General features: G+C 37.4%; 1 long non-coding RNA gene across 7 annotated transcripts in view; it reads left to right on the top strand.

The window, feature by feature from the left end:
* Nucleotides 1-16,923, top strand: part of LOC119621742 (uncharacterized) — a 472,197-nt gene that overhangs the window by 361,922 nt on the left and 93,352 nt on the right. The window lies entirely within an intron of this gene.

Below are 16,923 nucleotides of genomic sequence, written 5' to 3' on the forward strand. Positions count from 1 at the left end.
AAAAAAAAAAAAAAAAAAAAGAAGTAAATAGAGGCTAAGATGCTTTGATGAAGTTAAGCAATTCAGCAGCAGAAATGTGATCTGAATCCAGGTCTGTGTACTCTCTCCACTAACCACATCTCTGCTCTGCTCTGCTACTGCTCACGGGGAACTCACATATGTGTGCAGGCATGCACATATGTCTCTGTATTTTTGTCTCTATGTTTTATTCCCTAGTTTACAATTAATTTTGTTAGTTACTATAAATACAAATGTTGAGGCTAACCACTTCATTAATATCGCAAAATTAATCCACATAATCGCCTTATAGTATGTGGCATGTACCAATTCTCATTGCCAAACGAATCTGTGAGGAAGAACTGCCCAAATACAAACAGCCTTATTGGATGCCTCAGGAAGCAGGGAATTAGAGTGATTGCTTAGGCTTCAGGCTTTGCAATTACAACCTGACATTTTGGTAACAGCAATTTAAAATTTAAGTTCCAAAAAGGCTTAAGACCAAGTCTGTCATTTGACACTTTTTTCCCTCCACATTTTTGAGAAAAGAATGAATTACTTAGAAATGGATCTTGTGAAACTGCTAGGAAATTTTTCTACGTTTTTTTGGTCTCTGAAATGAGCTTACTTAATGTGTGTTCATTGTGTAAAAGAAGCAATCTGTCTGGTATAGACAGGAATTGGATCCCCATGGTAAACAAAATTGCCTCAGCCTTGCTGAAGCATGTACTTTCTAAGTAGTGGGCACAGAGACAGTGTAATTGGCTACCTCCTGGTTGTAAGTATAGGTATGTTAAATGTGGGCCTGAGGGAAACCTCCATTTTGGGTTGTAGTTTATTATTAGGTGAGGAAATTACTGGACACCTCCAGCTGCCATTAATCAGCCACAGAGTCAGACTGGAGCCAAGGGAGAAGCCTGTGGGTGGATTCTGCCCAGTGCTGTGGAAATACAAGAAGACAGAGACAAATGTTTTCCAGCCTAGCAGCTCTAAACTCTGCCCTTTCACAGTCCTTAACATGCATGTTCAAATTGATTTAGTCCATTTACCCCCTCAACCTAACCATCTATTTTCCTTGAAGACTGACAGTTTTATGTGTTGCTACCATGTTATTATGTGTTGCTGCTCTGCTGGTAGCTATAGTATTTCAGAAACATTTACTTCCAGATATAAAGGATGAATGGGGGGAGGGGGGAGGCGTGTAGAGAAATGGAGGTGAGGTTGAGTCATTTTAATTCCTTTTTTATAGGGTGCAAAACATGCCCATCGTGGCACTGACTTTCTCTCTCCCTCTCATTTTTTCTTTATTCCTTTTCTGTGTCAATGATTTCCATGAAAAATCCTTGAATAACATTTCCGACTTGAGAAACGCATCTGTCAGGTGATGTCAACGCCTGGCTTACTCCTCTTCCTGTTGGGTTGCAAACACGGCCTTCTCTCACAGTCCTGGAATGCTGACACGGTCAGGCAGCCAGAGCCTAACACAGGTAGGGTCAAGCTGAAAACATGGGCAAGCCCTGCTGTCCTCAGCCTGACTTTGGAGGGAATGGGAAGAACCTAGACACAATTTATTGTCTTTGCTGCTATGTAAATTCAGAAAAGGGAAACGGTGGAGGTAAAAGCAAGACCACAAATAGCCTCTTGTCAGCTGCAGGGAGGTCAGTCAAGACATTCCAAGTATTTGTCCAATGAGAGATATTTGCTTCAGGGTAAGTGGGGATTCAAATCTGACCCCCACCCTCAACATTTTTGGAACTGGATGAAAGTGCCTTATCTGAACATGTAAGAATATTTCTGGCACTGAAGGCCAAAGACTAAAACTCTGAGTTAAAATAAATACTCAGAGAAGGAAAGGAAACAGTGAGGTGAAAGGTTTGATCAGATATGAACCTCTGAACTCACTGACTACCATATCCTTGTTTTATTCTATCCGGTTTTCGTGTACGAATCCATGCAAAGGCAAACAGAGAGACTCTCCTTTTACTTTTCCTGCTTTTGTGTGGACAAGTAGAAAATGAAAATTCTATTGATTTATGCTACACAAATAAAAATAAAACACCGAAAATAAAATAAGGCAATTTGAAGTTTGTAACCAAATATGAAAATTTTCTGTTATTTCTTGTGGGTCAGGTCTCAGATATGCATAGAATCTGATTCTATTGAGTAGTCATGATGATTACCTAGTAATAGAAAAAGGTTTTAAAGTAGTACCTTGAGAGCGAATTATTTTATAATGAAATAGAATCTGAGGAACATTGAGACAGACATGCTTATATGGATATACACACACATAAACCTATATATGTAATTTCTTTAAGGATAAAACCTTATTAATCTAGCATAAATTAAACTTATGGTTCAGGGTTGTAGTCACCCAGTGACTTTTGACATGGGTCCACTTTGGGCTGCTGGAGGTTTCTCGGAGGAGTCCCTGAGTGGGTATTGAGAGGGTGTTTGTGGTGATCTTTACATCATCAGCATTTAGATGACAGTCCTTGTTTTCCCTGCAGTTCTCAGGGTTTGCATGGTTGACTGTTCCTAATCAGAGGTCACCTCAGCGACGCACTGAGTTCCTCTGAAGCAGGGCACCCGTAGGCCCCAAGGGAAATGAAGCATGTGGCTCCTTTAGCCATTCAGTCTCCGTTTGATGACTGTGGAATGACTGAGAAAGCCTCACAGACATTCACAGGCTTTTCTTCACCCTTGTGCTCAAGTACTGTTGTTGGTTTGGTGCTGGGAGCTTTGATTCAGATTGCCTTGCAAGGTCGAGGGTGGCCAGATGAATTACCCGTATTGCCTTCTGCAACCACTGAATTTTCTTTGATGGGATTCCATGAAAATACCATTTGACAACACAAACCTCGTTCAGTGTGAAGAGCTGATGGATTGTAAAACTACTATAGGGAATCTTTTCCTCTTACAATGAACTTTAACAGCTACTTAAAATATCTTTTTAAAGGGCATGGGAGCATGTGTCCATAAAGTACTTAGTCATTTAGAAAGTTACCTTTGTTTCTGGCACTGTAATACAGAGGCTTTCAACACTATTGGCAAGTGGGAGATTGTCTAACTGTTTGTTCTGAATCCAAAATTGGGATATATGTTGTAAAACATTATGACTGTCTTTATGGGAACCACAGAACAGTCTGTTTAAAATTGAGAATTTTTCAGAAAATTGGAGCTAGTGATTGCCATAGTAATAGCTTAAATAATTAATATTTTGGCATCCTTCCATCGTATTTTACCTTTATAAAACTTTTCCCTAACAAAGTATGATAAAAATTAACCAGTAAAAGCATTTCTATTTGAATTATCTAAGGAATTCTCTCAAGAGTCAGAGAAGAATCTAGATAGAGAAAGCACTCGTGATAAAATTGGTCGCCTTAACCTGCCACTTTTTTCATGCTGGCAGAAAGTTAGTAACCCAGTATGGCTTTCTGGTGCAGAAACGAAGCTTGAGAATGATTAGCAAGGTATGAACAACCTGTACTTGAAGACTTAGAAATTTGCTGCACTGTCTTCATCTTTTAAATAAGCATACCTCTTCAACTGTAAACGAAACCTCTCAGTGACAATTTCTATCTGAATAAAATTCACTGCTTGATAACTGTTTTTAAACATGCAAGTTTTGGTGTACAATAAATAATGACTGTTTTTTTCCGGCTATGGCCTTGTTATGAAGCATTCCTTAGAAAGACCTGAATCCATAAAAAATGTGAGATGGTAATAAGTGACCATAGCTTATACAAAATAAGGATTTTTGCTTCACAGGGAAGATGAAAAGTAATAAAAGAGGCAGACTAAATCTTATTCCAAAGTGTAAATTGTCATAGTAAATAAAGCTTATCTCTTACATTCTTTCTGCCATATCATATTCATGGAAAGGGCCAGTCTTTTGCCTTTTCTCCTTTTCTGTAATTCTGTAGGACACTATTAGATATTTTATATATATGTAAAAAATACTACTTTTGACCAAAGGAAAATGGCCCTGATCGTCCTTTAGTTTCAGTGAATTCAGGGAGCTAATTGTAAGGTCAGGGTGCTGTACTTTGACCCCATAAGGAGGAAGCCCTTTTAGTTGTACAGCCATACACTTCATCGTGGTAATACGGTATTACAGCATATAAACAAAAGAAAGGGGATCCGGATAAAGAAGCCATGGAGAAAGGACACACAGTCACCTGGATACTTAATTCTTTTTAGTTAAATACTTGTGACTGAGTTATGTTTAGGCTACAAGAGGAGGTAAATGAGTTTGGAAGACTCAGTACGGACACCCATTACCAGTTTTGTCAAACAGTGTCTAACCTAGCATCAACACACTGGAAGAATACACGCTACTTTCCAGAATTCTAGAAAATACAATCCAGTTAGAATAAGTAGCAGTGATTTCTTTCAGCTGCTTTGTAATCTTAAATCATTCTACTCCACATACTTCAACACGGGGATTGGAGAAATACGAGAGCTGGCCACCATCATTGCATCTCATTATTTTATTCAAACTATAGATAATTTGATTCCATATCCATTATTATTTTTAATCAGAGCTTACCTGCCTTTCTACTCCCATTAATGGCAAAAGCCACGATTACTTTTGTGCAGACTTCATAGATATTTGTTCTTAGGGTACTTTGGTAAAATTCAGGAGCCTGGAAAGTAAACCGAGCATTTTATTGTTTGATGAAAGAGAAACCGCAGGAGTGCTGTGACAATAGTGTGTCCAAGTTGCCTTGCACTACAGGTGTACATACTGTTCTAGGACATTTAAAAATACAGAGAAAATTCCACCTAGAAATTTGCATTTTGATTTGAACTTCTTCTTGTGGGTGATCATCCAATTTACTCAAGAACTTTAAAATACTACATGGTTTTTCTTAATTATGTCTGTGACTAGACTTCTTTTCTCCCTCCCAATGCTGATATTTTATTATTTTGTGATTAAAGACACTGGATCTAGCTGCTTGCTGTGTAAGGAGCACAATGCCTGAAGAATAAGTAACACTCTCCTTACTCCTCTTCCTATTCTATTTTTTGATGACTGGTGAATTTCATAGAACTTAGCCCCGTATATGTTAAAGACAGTTTCAGAAATTTTGTGAAACTTTTAATAAATTATTACCTTGGTGCTCAACTTTGATTTAGTGATCATTATGTTAATTAATGCTTTCCAAACTGCTGAGGTTTGGTTAAGTCTAGATTATAACAGCTTGAATTATGACATGCTTTATCTTATATTTTAGTTATCAAAACCATACTGCATTAGCCTTCAGGAAATCTGGCCAGTTTTCATGATAAATTGACTCAGCCTTGTAATGCATAATTCAGTTGCACAGCTGTGTAGTCTGGTGTGTTCTCTGAGGGATGTAGTTTTACTTGTAGGTTTACATCAAGAAAATCTACTCCAATAAGTTTGATTTATACCCCAGAAACATATAAAAATGTGCATACTGATTTAACATAAACTCAAATTATATATTTTTAATAAACACTGAATATATTTTTTCTTAAAACTCACATGCCAAGTTTTAAAGAAAGGCAGAAAATTTTGTGAAAGTTTTTTCACTTCATTCTAATAATAGATCCCTCATTTAGAAAAATCTTTTTTTTTTTTCTAGTCATAGTTCCGATAAAAATGTTTTTTAGTAGTAGTTTAAAATAGGTGTTGAATTTTTTATTTTGAAGAGGTTGTTGGGCATAGTGGCTAAGAGTATGAGTTTGAAATCAAAGACTGGAAGTATTCTTTTTCTGTTTTCAAAATTGTTGAATGCCATTAACAATTATATTGCTGTTAACCAATATATGCGAATGTATGCTTTCTTTCATCCCCATCTGTGACTGAGATAAGGACAACAGGGGAATGTAGAAATCCCCCTAGCACTGATTCAATCCCCAATGAAGTTATAGTCCTGGTTACACTGAGAAAAGGTAGGATTCCATGGACCTTATTAAAATGACACCTCTGAGCCGTGAACAGCCCCAGGCATTGTATAAACTGTTAAAGTCCTGCAGTGATATCGTTTCAATGTAGAGAATATCTCATTGACAGTCATTGACTTAAAATATCTCCATCAAACTTTAGCAATGTGTAGTTTTGAAGGTTTTAGGACGGAGGCAAGAGAGTTTTTCTGAATGTTTAAAAAAATAATCATTTTAGGAAGAATGTTTAGGAAATGAATTTTTACTTTGGTTTTGCTTACCTTTGAGGAAGTTCAGAAATTTCAACTTAAGCAGTGAAAGAAATTCAATTTCAGGTGAGCCTTTTTTTTTTTTTTTTTTTTTTAATTTCTTCTTTTAAAGGACTTAAGCAGTGGAAGAAATTCGATTTCAACTGAGTATTTTTTTTTTTTAACTTCTTATTTTAAATGATTGGTGGCATAGACATACCCTTCTTAACCAGAGGTTCATTTCAAAGACTGTGCTGAACATAGTGGGCCAGCTAGTTGACATGCCTATAATCCCAGCACTTTGGGAGGCCAAGGCGGGTGGATCACTTGAGTTCAGGAGTTTGTGACCAGCCTGGCCAACATGGTAAAACCACGTCTTTACTAAAAATACAAAAAAATTAGCCAGGCATGGTGGTGTGCATGTGTAATCCCAGCTATTTTGGGGCTGAGGCATGAGAATCCCTTGAACCTGGGAGGTGGAGGTTGCAGTGAGCCGACATCATGCCACTGCACTCCAGCCTGGGTGACAGAGCGAGACCTTGTCTCAAAAAAAAAAAAAAAAAAAAAAAAAAAAAAAAAAAAAAAAAATCCTACATTTTACTTCCACTTGACTGTTATTTTCATGGCCATTGTCATTATTCCTCATTGTCAAAAATATTAAATAGAGATGAAGATGAAATTAATACTAAATTTTTATTCTTTATTAAAATGTTTGAATGATTATTTGATGGACATAAATTTGTATAACTTACATGTCAAGTATTCTTTTTATGATTTTATGTACATGCTTACTATTACATAATCAATTTTGTGAATAGCAACAAGGTAAGGGTGTTGTATAAATGCCAAGTATTGATTATATTAAATACTTATTTTTATGCATTTAACAATATTATAAACCGATAGCTGAAATCCAAATATTGTGTGCTTAGATAGTCTTTCAGGGTCACAATATCACTAGAATAGAATCCTTGACCTATACAGTATAACTAAATTTTGACAATACTTCAAAATTTTTAGGTAGTTTAATTTATGGATTCGTGGTGGTTATATGTATCTAGTAAAATTTTAAAATATAGATCATTTACTAAAGCATATTTGATAATGTAAACTCTGTTTCAAGCAATTTGGTCTCTACTTTCTGTTTCCCTCAACAGTCTAAGACAGAAGAAAACTGCAGAAGATTGCTAACCATTCAAGTAGAAAAACTCAAGCTGGAAAATCAACAGCACAGCTGGAAAGGCTAATGAACTTAGCATTTAAAAATGCTTGTAGAGCCGCCAGATCTACCCCTTGATCCCAGAGGTAGCTGTTTTTGACATAACCAACCAATCATGAAACTTCAGAACCATTTAAATATCACAGTGGTGAAATAGATTTGTTTATACCACAACCTTGACAATTTTTCTCACAATTGTCTTTCACCACCCATCATTTGCTCCTGACAAAGTGCCATTTCTTATATTCTCTTCAAAAAGACAAGTGGCAAATTGACCAGCAAGGTAGCTGGCCAGGGTTAGAACTCTGTTATTGAATTCCTATGGTGGGAGTGAAAACAAAAATACTGATGGATACCCATGTTATGCCTACAATTAACAGAGTAAACATCTTAATAGGCATAGAAGACACAAACAGATGTTCTAATTGCATGTCTGTGAGAAACTGATGTTTACTAGTTCCACTCTGGCTTGGCCTTTGAGACCTCAGGAAGTTTCTCTCCCAGTGGGGATTTCAGTGATTTATTGATTTCAGTACAATGAATATTTCAGAAACTCACAGGATTTTTAAGAGGTTAAATACATCCTTACAAAGGTTAGCATTATTCACGCTTGAAGGAAATGCTTACTCTACTTTAACCAGGGTAACTATGGCCACATTTGCCACATTCTTGCCTAAGTGGGAGAGAAGATGGATGGGGTAATGGAAGGGACTTTCTAATAGAAAATGTAGAAATAAAACATTGGCACAGAATTTTTTCTTTTCTGTTCTTTTTATTTCTTTTCGCTTTGAGCTGAACAAAAAATGAGGGAGGTATAAAGAACAGCAAACTCCTAAGCATTCCTAGTTGAAACACAGTAGTCTTGATCCAAACAGTAAAGATGTTTTTTGGCTCATATTTGAAATTCAGAACCAAATAAAAATAATAATGCTTAGAAACCGGGAAGTTTTTAAAGTGCTTAAGAAATGCTTAATTTATCACTCACATTCTGTATTGGTTTTCCAAGTCCATTCTCTTGTAATTATTTGGCTGTTTTATTTTTCATTTTTTATTTTTATTTTTATTTTTTTTACCAGAAAGCACCTAAAAAGTAATGGGTACTTTTTACTATTATGCTTTTTTTTGCTTAGTCACATTCATGGATATTAATAAACTGATATGTTCTCATTGCTGTTAATAATGATACTCAATCCTTATCCAAAATGTACTTCATACTAGGTACTGTGTAAGTGCTTTAAACAAATCATCTCAGTGAAATTATATCATTACATAAGATAACCAGGTATGAAATCATTTACAGACTATTTTGTAGTAAACATAGACAGTATTTTATCTTAGCTACTCTTTCAAATTGGGCTCGATTATTGGTTATTTGCAATAAGATCTGGCTAACTTTTTTCTTCTTAAGATTAAAAATAAATAGTAGATAAGAATTTTGTTGCGGGCCAGGCCTCCTGCTTGTGTGTTTTATGACTCTAGGCCAGCACTGCTGAATATAGTAGCTACTGACTAGGTGCAGCCGTTGAATGCCTGAAGCATAGTTGGTCTGAATTAAAGATTTAAATGTTTTCTCTTAGACAATATTTAAAACAGTATTTAATATTTTTGTGTTGATTAGATGTGGAAATGGTAATATTTGGATATACTGGATTCAATTAAATAGATTATTAGTATTAATTTTAGCTACTTTTATTGGGGGAAAGTAACCCCTATTCAATGCATAGTACAGGGACAGCTGGCTAGCCATATGTAGAAGAATAAAACTGGACCCCTACATTTCACCGTACAGAAAAGTTAACTGAAGATAGCTTAAAGATTTAGATGTAAGACCTCAAACTATACGAATCCTAGAAGAAAACCTAGAAAATACCATTCTGCACATTGGCCTTATGAAAGAATTTATGACTAAGTCCTCAAAAGCACATGCAACAACAATAAAAAAATTGACAAGTGGGACCTAATTAAACTAAAGAGCTTCTGCTCAGCAAAAGAAATGATCAACAGAGTAAACAGACAACCTACAGAATGGGAGAAAATATTTGCAAATTATGCATCTGACAAAGGTCCCTATAAGGAATGTTTACAACAGAACAAGCAAAAAACAAATAACTCCATTTAAAAATGAGCAAAAGACATGAACAGACACTTCTCTAAAGAAGAATATAAAAAAATGCTCAATCTCACTAATCATCAGAGAAATACTAATCAAAACCACAATGAGATACCCTGTCACACCAGTCAGAATGGTGATTATTAAAAAGTCAAAAAACAACAGATGTTGTGAGCCTGCAGAGAAGGGGAATGCTTACACACTGTTGATGGGAATGTAAATTAGTTCAGTCACTGTGGAAAGCAGTTTGTAGATTTCTGAAAGAACATAAACCAGAATGATCATTCAACCCAGCAATCCCATTATGGAGTTTATATGCAAAAGAAAATAAATCGTTCTACCAAAAGGGCACATGCACTTGTATGTTCGTTGCAGCAAAGACATGGGATTGAAACCAACTTTGCAAAAATCATAACAGAAAATTATTGCAATGAAAGAGATCTTACCTAACCAACCCCATCTTGCTTCTAAGCTCCAAGTTGTCCTTGGCATAGGCCAAACTAACTTTGGGAGGAACTTAGTTTATAGTTTAGCTTTGAAACAAAGATGAAAACAGCCCTTTCCCAAAACAAACCCCTTTCCTGCCTGGGGACAAGGCTGCCTTTGCAGGACTAAAAAATTAGCCACAAGATTAGAAATTATGGTTTAGGAGTCATGCAGCTGGAGGCTGCAAAATTCTAAACCTCCTCAAATTGCCCCTGGGGATAACATCACTATTGTAAAACCTAAGATCCCTGCTTAAGATATTTTGCAGACCTTCCCTGTGCGGGATGGATCAGCTGGCACCACGCAAATGAATAAACTGGCACATCTGATCCTGTGGCCTTCATCCAGGAAATGACTCAGCACAAGACAGCTTCAATGCCCTGTGATTTCATCTCCCACCCAACCATCAGCATTCCCGACTCACAAGCCCCCTTTCCATCAAATTATCCTTAAAAACTCCTAACTCCAAATTCTCCAGGAAACTAATTTGAGTAATAATAATGTCCATCAATGGTGGATTGGATAAAGAAAAGAAATGTGACACACACACACATATGTGTGTATATACATATATATACATGTATGCTATGGAATACTATACAACCATAAAAAAGAATGAAATCACGTCCTTTGAAGCAACATGAATGCAGTTGGAAGCCTTATTCTAAGTGAATTAATGCAGAAACAGAAAACTAAACACTGCACATTGTCACTTGTAAGTGGAACTTAAACAATGGGTACTCATGGACATAAAAATGGCAATAGTAGACCCTGGGGACCACTGGAAGGGTTAGGGAGGGAGAGGGACAAGAGTTGAAAAGCTGTAAGGTACTATGCTTAGTACTTGGCTGATGGGATCATAGTACCCAAACCTCACATCATGAAATATACCTGGGTAACAAACCTGAATATTTACCCTCTGAATCTAAAAACTTGAAATTACTTTTTTTACCTGCTTCTTTTTACTTTTTAAAATATGACTACTCGAAAGTTTAAATTTTCATAACTAGAATTATTTGTTGAGCAGCATACAATTTCTCAAACCTTGGAACTAGATTGGACACTGACAGCTTGATTTCCTATTCCACACTGATTATTGCATTTTACTTGCTTTTATTTCAGCAACCATAGAAAATCCAGCTCCACAGAGGTGTGGCATCATGAAAAATGTAGCATAACTTGGAACACAGTTTGGGAACCACAGATATATACTATTAAAAACTCGACAATTTTTAGTTTTGTTACATATACCATCTCTCGGTGGAATGATGAATTCTACGATGTTATCAGAATACATATCTTATTCACCTTTGTACTCATTCATCTATTCATTCATTCATTTAGCTATTCATATTCAGTATCTAAAATGTGCAAAACATTGAGTGCTGTGTGCTGCTGATACAGTGGTGAGAAATGCTGACAAAAATCCCTATCTTGTGGAGTTTGCATTCTAGTAAATAGAAACAAAAAGAGAGAGAAACTTGAAGTGAACAGGAAAACACGGTAATTGCAAGTCATGATAGGTGCTATGGAAGTGAGACGCCATGGAGCACTGCAGGGGTGGGGTGGGGTGGCCCCTTGGATGGGGCAGCCAGAGAGGCTTCTGAAGTGACATTTGGATGGACACTAACAAAGGGAATAGTCAACCTGGAAAAGCATCTGAAAAGAGCATTCTGAAAGATTAGCAACAGCAAAGACCTTAAGAATGGAAATAACTTGGGGTGTTAGCACAACAGAAAGAAGACTGCTGTAGTTAAGGAAGGGGAAGCCTGATGAGACAAGCTGTAGAGCTTGGCAGGAGCCTCCGTGCAAGACATTGTATGCTACAATCAGCAGTTTCAGTTATTATTTTCCAAAAGCAAGGCTTAAGCTACCTAGTACAATGCTTTTCCTGTAACAGGCACCAAGTAAATGTTTGTGGAATTAATGTAGATAGCCAAATAATGGGTGCCAAAAATGAATACAGGATCCAGCTTTAAAAATAAGTCTTAAGGTTTTTTTCTAATCAATTTAATTTTTTATTCTTTCAGAAATAGACTTGTTTTATTACAGGAAAAATAAATGACTAATTATTAACGTCTTCATTTGCAATTAACCACTGTTTAAAAATATATGAGTTTGTCAGGAGTAGGAAGCTGTGATGGTTAATATTGAATGTCAACTTGATTGGATTGAGGGATGCAAAGTATGTTCTTGGGTGTGTCTGTGAGGGTGTTGCCAAAGGAGATTAACATTTGAGTCAGTGGGCTGGAAGAGGGAGACCCACCCTCAATCTGTATGGGTACCATCTAATCAGCTACCAGTGTGGCTAGGATGAAAGCAGGCAGAGGAACGTGGAAGGACTAGATTGGCTTAGTCTTCCAGCCTACATCTTTCTCCTATGGTAGATGCTTCTGGCCCTCAAACATCACACTTCAGCTTTTGGACTCAGACCTTTGACCAAGGCTGAAGGCTGCACTGTTGGCTTCCCTTTTGAGGTTTTGGGACTTGGACTGGTTTACTTGTTCCTCAGCTTGCAAATGGCCTACTGTGGGACTTCACCTTGTGATTGTATGAGTCAATAGTCCTTAATAACCCTCCCTTTATATATAGGTCTCTCTTATTAGTTCTGTCCCTCTAGAGAACCCTGACTAATACAGAGGCTCTGTATAGGGACCAACTAAGACTGAAATCTTTGGGGAATTACCTTAATTCAATGGTAGATTCCAGGTGTGCTACCAGGCAGGTAATCCAGAGCTCGTGAAACAGAAAGACTGACAGACCAAATAAAGCTGTTTGGATAGTGAATTTATTAAATAAATCATAAACATACAGCAATAGCAAGGGCAAACAGACTGAGTAGACTGATATACTTGGAAGATGGAGCAAGTGGCACGGAAGGCAAGTCCTAAGTTATGCCATGTGTACATACTCGAGATTTTCCTGCTGACAATGCGGCTACAAGAATCAGGTGAAAGTGTGGTAGTCAGAATAATGGTCCTTGAAATGGCTTACACTTTAATCCTCAGCATCTGGGAATATTGGTGATTCCCTGAGTCAGTGTCCATGCAAATGTCACTTTAAAGAGATCTTCTCCATCCATCCTATCTCAGCTATCTTACATGGCTAAAGGGATTTTGCAGATGTGATTATGTCAAAGACCTTAGCAGGGGGATTTTCCTAGATTATCCAGATGGACCTAATCTGATCACACAAGTTCTTAAAAATTGGACAATATTTCCTGGGCTCCAGTCAGAGAGAAGTGTGAGGATGGATGGAGAGTCAAAAGAACGTGATGCTGCTGCTGTTGAAGATGAAGGAAGATGTCCACCAGCTAAGGAATGTGGGTGGCCTCTAGAAGCTGGAAAAAGCAAGGAAGTGGATTGTCCCCATCAAGCCTGCAGAAAGAAATGCATCTTAGCTGACATCTTGATCTTTGTCCAGTGAAATTCATGCCAGACTTCTAACCTATAGAAGATAAGTCTGTGTTTTAAGCCACTGTGTTTGTGGCAATTTGTTATGGCAGCAATAGGAAAGTAATTCAGAAAGTGAAGCAGCGGGGCTGGACAGGCGAGAGGTGCCTTAAGCCAACACTTGCTCTATGAGAGATGCAGGGGCAAGACGCTGGCCATGGCCTGGCCACAGTTGTAGTTCTCTGAGCAGCTATAGCCTTTGCCTGAATTTTGCAAGCAGAGCACATCTGGAGAATGAGTTGGTGGCTGCATCCAAGACACCTGAGCTGTCGATCTGAGGTAGCATAAACTGTGTCTTGTAAATATTAAATATTTGTTTGGTCTTTCCATCATTTTCTACCTAAATTAAAACTCTCATTTGTTTCGTTAAAAAAATACTATACTAAAAATACCGTAAATTCCATCTATTCAACCTAGTTTTTTTTTTTTTTTTTTTTTCCTCCTCACTCTGTCACCCAGGTTGGAGTCCAGTGGCATGATCTCAGCTCACTGCAACCTCCACGTCCTGGGTTCAAGCACTTCTCCTGCTTCAGCCTCCTGAATAGCTGGGACTACAGGCGCCCACCACCACGCCCGACTAATTTTTGTATTTTTAGTAGAGACGGGGTTTCACCACATTGGCCAGGTTGCTCTCGAACTCCTGACCTCAGGTGATCTTCCCACCTGGGCCTTGCAAAGTGCTGGGATTACAGGCATGAGCCACTGCGCCTGGCCTTAACCTGTTTATAACATGCTTTACTGATTTACTCTTTGACATTATTGTTAGGGTCTGAATGTGTTATGTTCCCCTATCCCCAAAATTCAACTGTTGAAATCCTGATCCCCAAGGTGATGGTGTTATGAGGTGGGGCCTTTGGGAGGTGATTAAATCACAGGGGAAGAATCCTTAAGAATGGAATTAGTGTTCTCGTATAAGAGGCCCAAGAGAGACCTTATGCCCCTTCCACCATGTAAGAACTCAGTCAGAAGGCACCCTTTATGAACCAGAAAGTGGGCCCTCACCAGACACTGAATCCAACATGTTGATCTTGGACTTCCCAACTCCAAGATCTGTGCGACCTAATACTTTCTACTGTTTATAAGCCACTCAGTTTTTGGTATTTTGTTATGGCACCCCAAATGGGTTAAGACATTTATGATATTTGTACATTTCTTTTTACCCCCTTACACATTGTTAGTGGGAATATAGATTGGTGTAGCCACTATAGAAAACAGTATGAAAGTGCCTTAACATTAAAAACAGAACTGTCATATGATCTGGCAATCCCACTTCTGAGTCTACATTCAAAGGAAATAAAATCAATATGTCAAAAAGATATCTACACCTGCATATTCATGGCAGCATTATTCACAATAGCCAAGATATAGAAGCAATTAAATGTCCATCCAGAGATGAATGGATACAGAAAAGGTCATACAAACACACAAAGGAATATTAATTCAACCTCAAAAAAGAAGAAAATCCTGCCATTTGTGACAACGTGGATGAACCTGGAGGACATTATACTAAGTGAGGGAAGCCATGCACAGAAAAACAAATACTAAACTACTTATGTGATGAATCTAAAACGGTCAAACTAAAAGAAGCAGAGAGTGGAATAACAGTTTCCAGGGGCTGGGATGAGTCAGAAACAGGAGGTACAAAGTTATAGTAGAGATCTATTGTAATAATAATGTATTGTATACTTGAAAATATGCTAAGAAGATAGATCCTATATTAAGCATTCTTATCATACACACACAAAATTATAATAAATAGGAAGGCAAGAATAAATTTTTGGAGGTGATGGATAGGTTTATGGCAGATTGTAGTAATGGCTTCATGGGTCTATACTTATCTCCAAACTCACTGTGTACATTAAATATGAACAGCTTGGTGTATGGTAATCATACCTCAATAAAGTCGTTAAAATAAAGAATCCCACAAAAGGCAATCCTCCATGGGTGTAAATAAGTTGAGCGTGTTCAGTGTGCCCCTTCTGTTGAGTATGTTTAGGGATTCTTACTTCCTTGATGAACCTCACTTTTGCCATACACCTCCCATGGAACTGAGAAGGATATTTTGAGAATTTTCCAGTACTTCAGGCTGTCTGACAGACTCTCAGTAGATGTGCAAGCTTTTCCAGGTGCTGTGAACTGTACATTCTGTTTATAGTCTGAAATCAAAGTACATTATTTCAGTACCTTGGTGAACACAATCATCTGTGTGCGAGGACAAATTACAGCTGTAAACATTTGTTACACATGTAACATACAGAGAGGTTAAATCAACTTGCACACTTGAATAATCACATATTATAATTGTAGGAGACATAAAGGTAATTTAAACACTATATTTGGCTTTTGTTCAAGTTTTAAATGTTAAAAAAAAAAACCACTAGACTATTATATTTTCAGTGTAATATCAGATCAAGGAGGCTGATAATGGCGTGACTGTGTCCCCACCCAAATTTCATATCAAATTGTAATTCCCACAGTTCCTATCTGTTGTGGGAGAAACCCAGTGGGACGTGATGAATTATGGGGGTAGGTCTTTCCTGCACTGTTCTCATGATAGTGAATGAATCTCACGAGATCAGATGATTTTAAAAAATGAGAGTTTCCCTGCACAAGCTCTCTCTTTGCCAGCTGCCATCCACATAAGATGTGACGTGCTCTTCCTTGCCTTCCACCATGATTGTGAGGCCTCCCCAGCCATGTGAAACTGTATGTCCATTAAATCTAATTTTCTTCCCAGTCTCCTATATGTCTTTATCAGTGCTGTGAAAATGGACTAATACATAGGCTGTTGTCTACTTAACTCGTTCAGAAAAATATGGTTTTTGATAAAATTTTGAACTAAAAATTAGAGATTGGTCTACTTTGACTATTTTTCAAAAGCACCACTAATACATGATTGGGTGGTTGGAGATGGTCTGAGAGATGAATTTTTCCTAACGTAGAAAATCAGTTAATATTCTCTTGAATCATATCTATATATGTGAAGCCAGATTTCTCATTTAAAGGATCTTTGGTTAGTGTGAGGTGCAGCCCATTTCTGAAAGGTTAAGAGTCAGCTTTGGTTAGCTGAACTTAGTTCATTGATTCTATACTTTCATTTAGAAGTTCCTTTTCTTTTCAATTTGTATTTTAGGAATAAGAAGACCAGCCTGGATAACATAGAGAAACCCTGTATCTAAGAAAAAAAAAAAAAAAAAAACTATTAGCCAGGCATGGTGATGCATGCCTGCAGTCTCAGCTACTCTGGAGGCTGAGGAGGGAGGATTGCTTAAGCCCAGGAATTCAAGGCTGCAGTAAACCGTGATCTCACCACTGCATTTAAGCCTGGGCAACAGAGTAAGACCTTGCCTTTTAAAAAAGGGATGTGAAAACATTATTAATATTTACTTACCTTAGCAAGGTTTTCTGTCCTAACGCAGAAATCAATATTATGTTAACTTCTCTTCAATTACAAAATAACTATTAAATAAGTCGAAATTTTCTGAAAGTCAATCT

The sequence above is a fragment of the Chlorocebus sabaeus genome, chromosome 7, assembly GCF_047675955.1.
Source record: "Chlorocebus sabaeus isolate Y175 chromosome 7, mChlSab1.0.hap1, whole genome shotgun sequence".
Taxonomy (NCBI): Eukaryota; Metazoa; Chordata; class Mammalia; order Primates; family Cercopithecidae; genus Chlorocebus; species Chlorocebus sabaeus.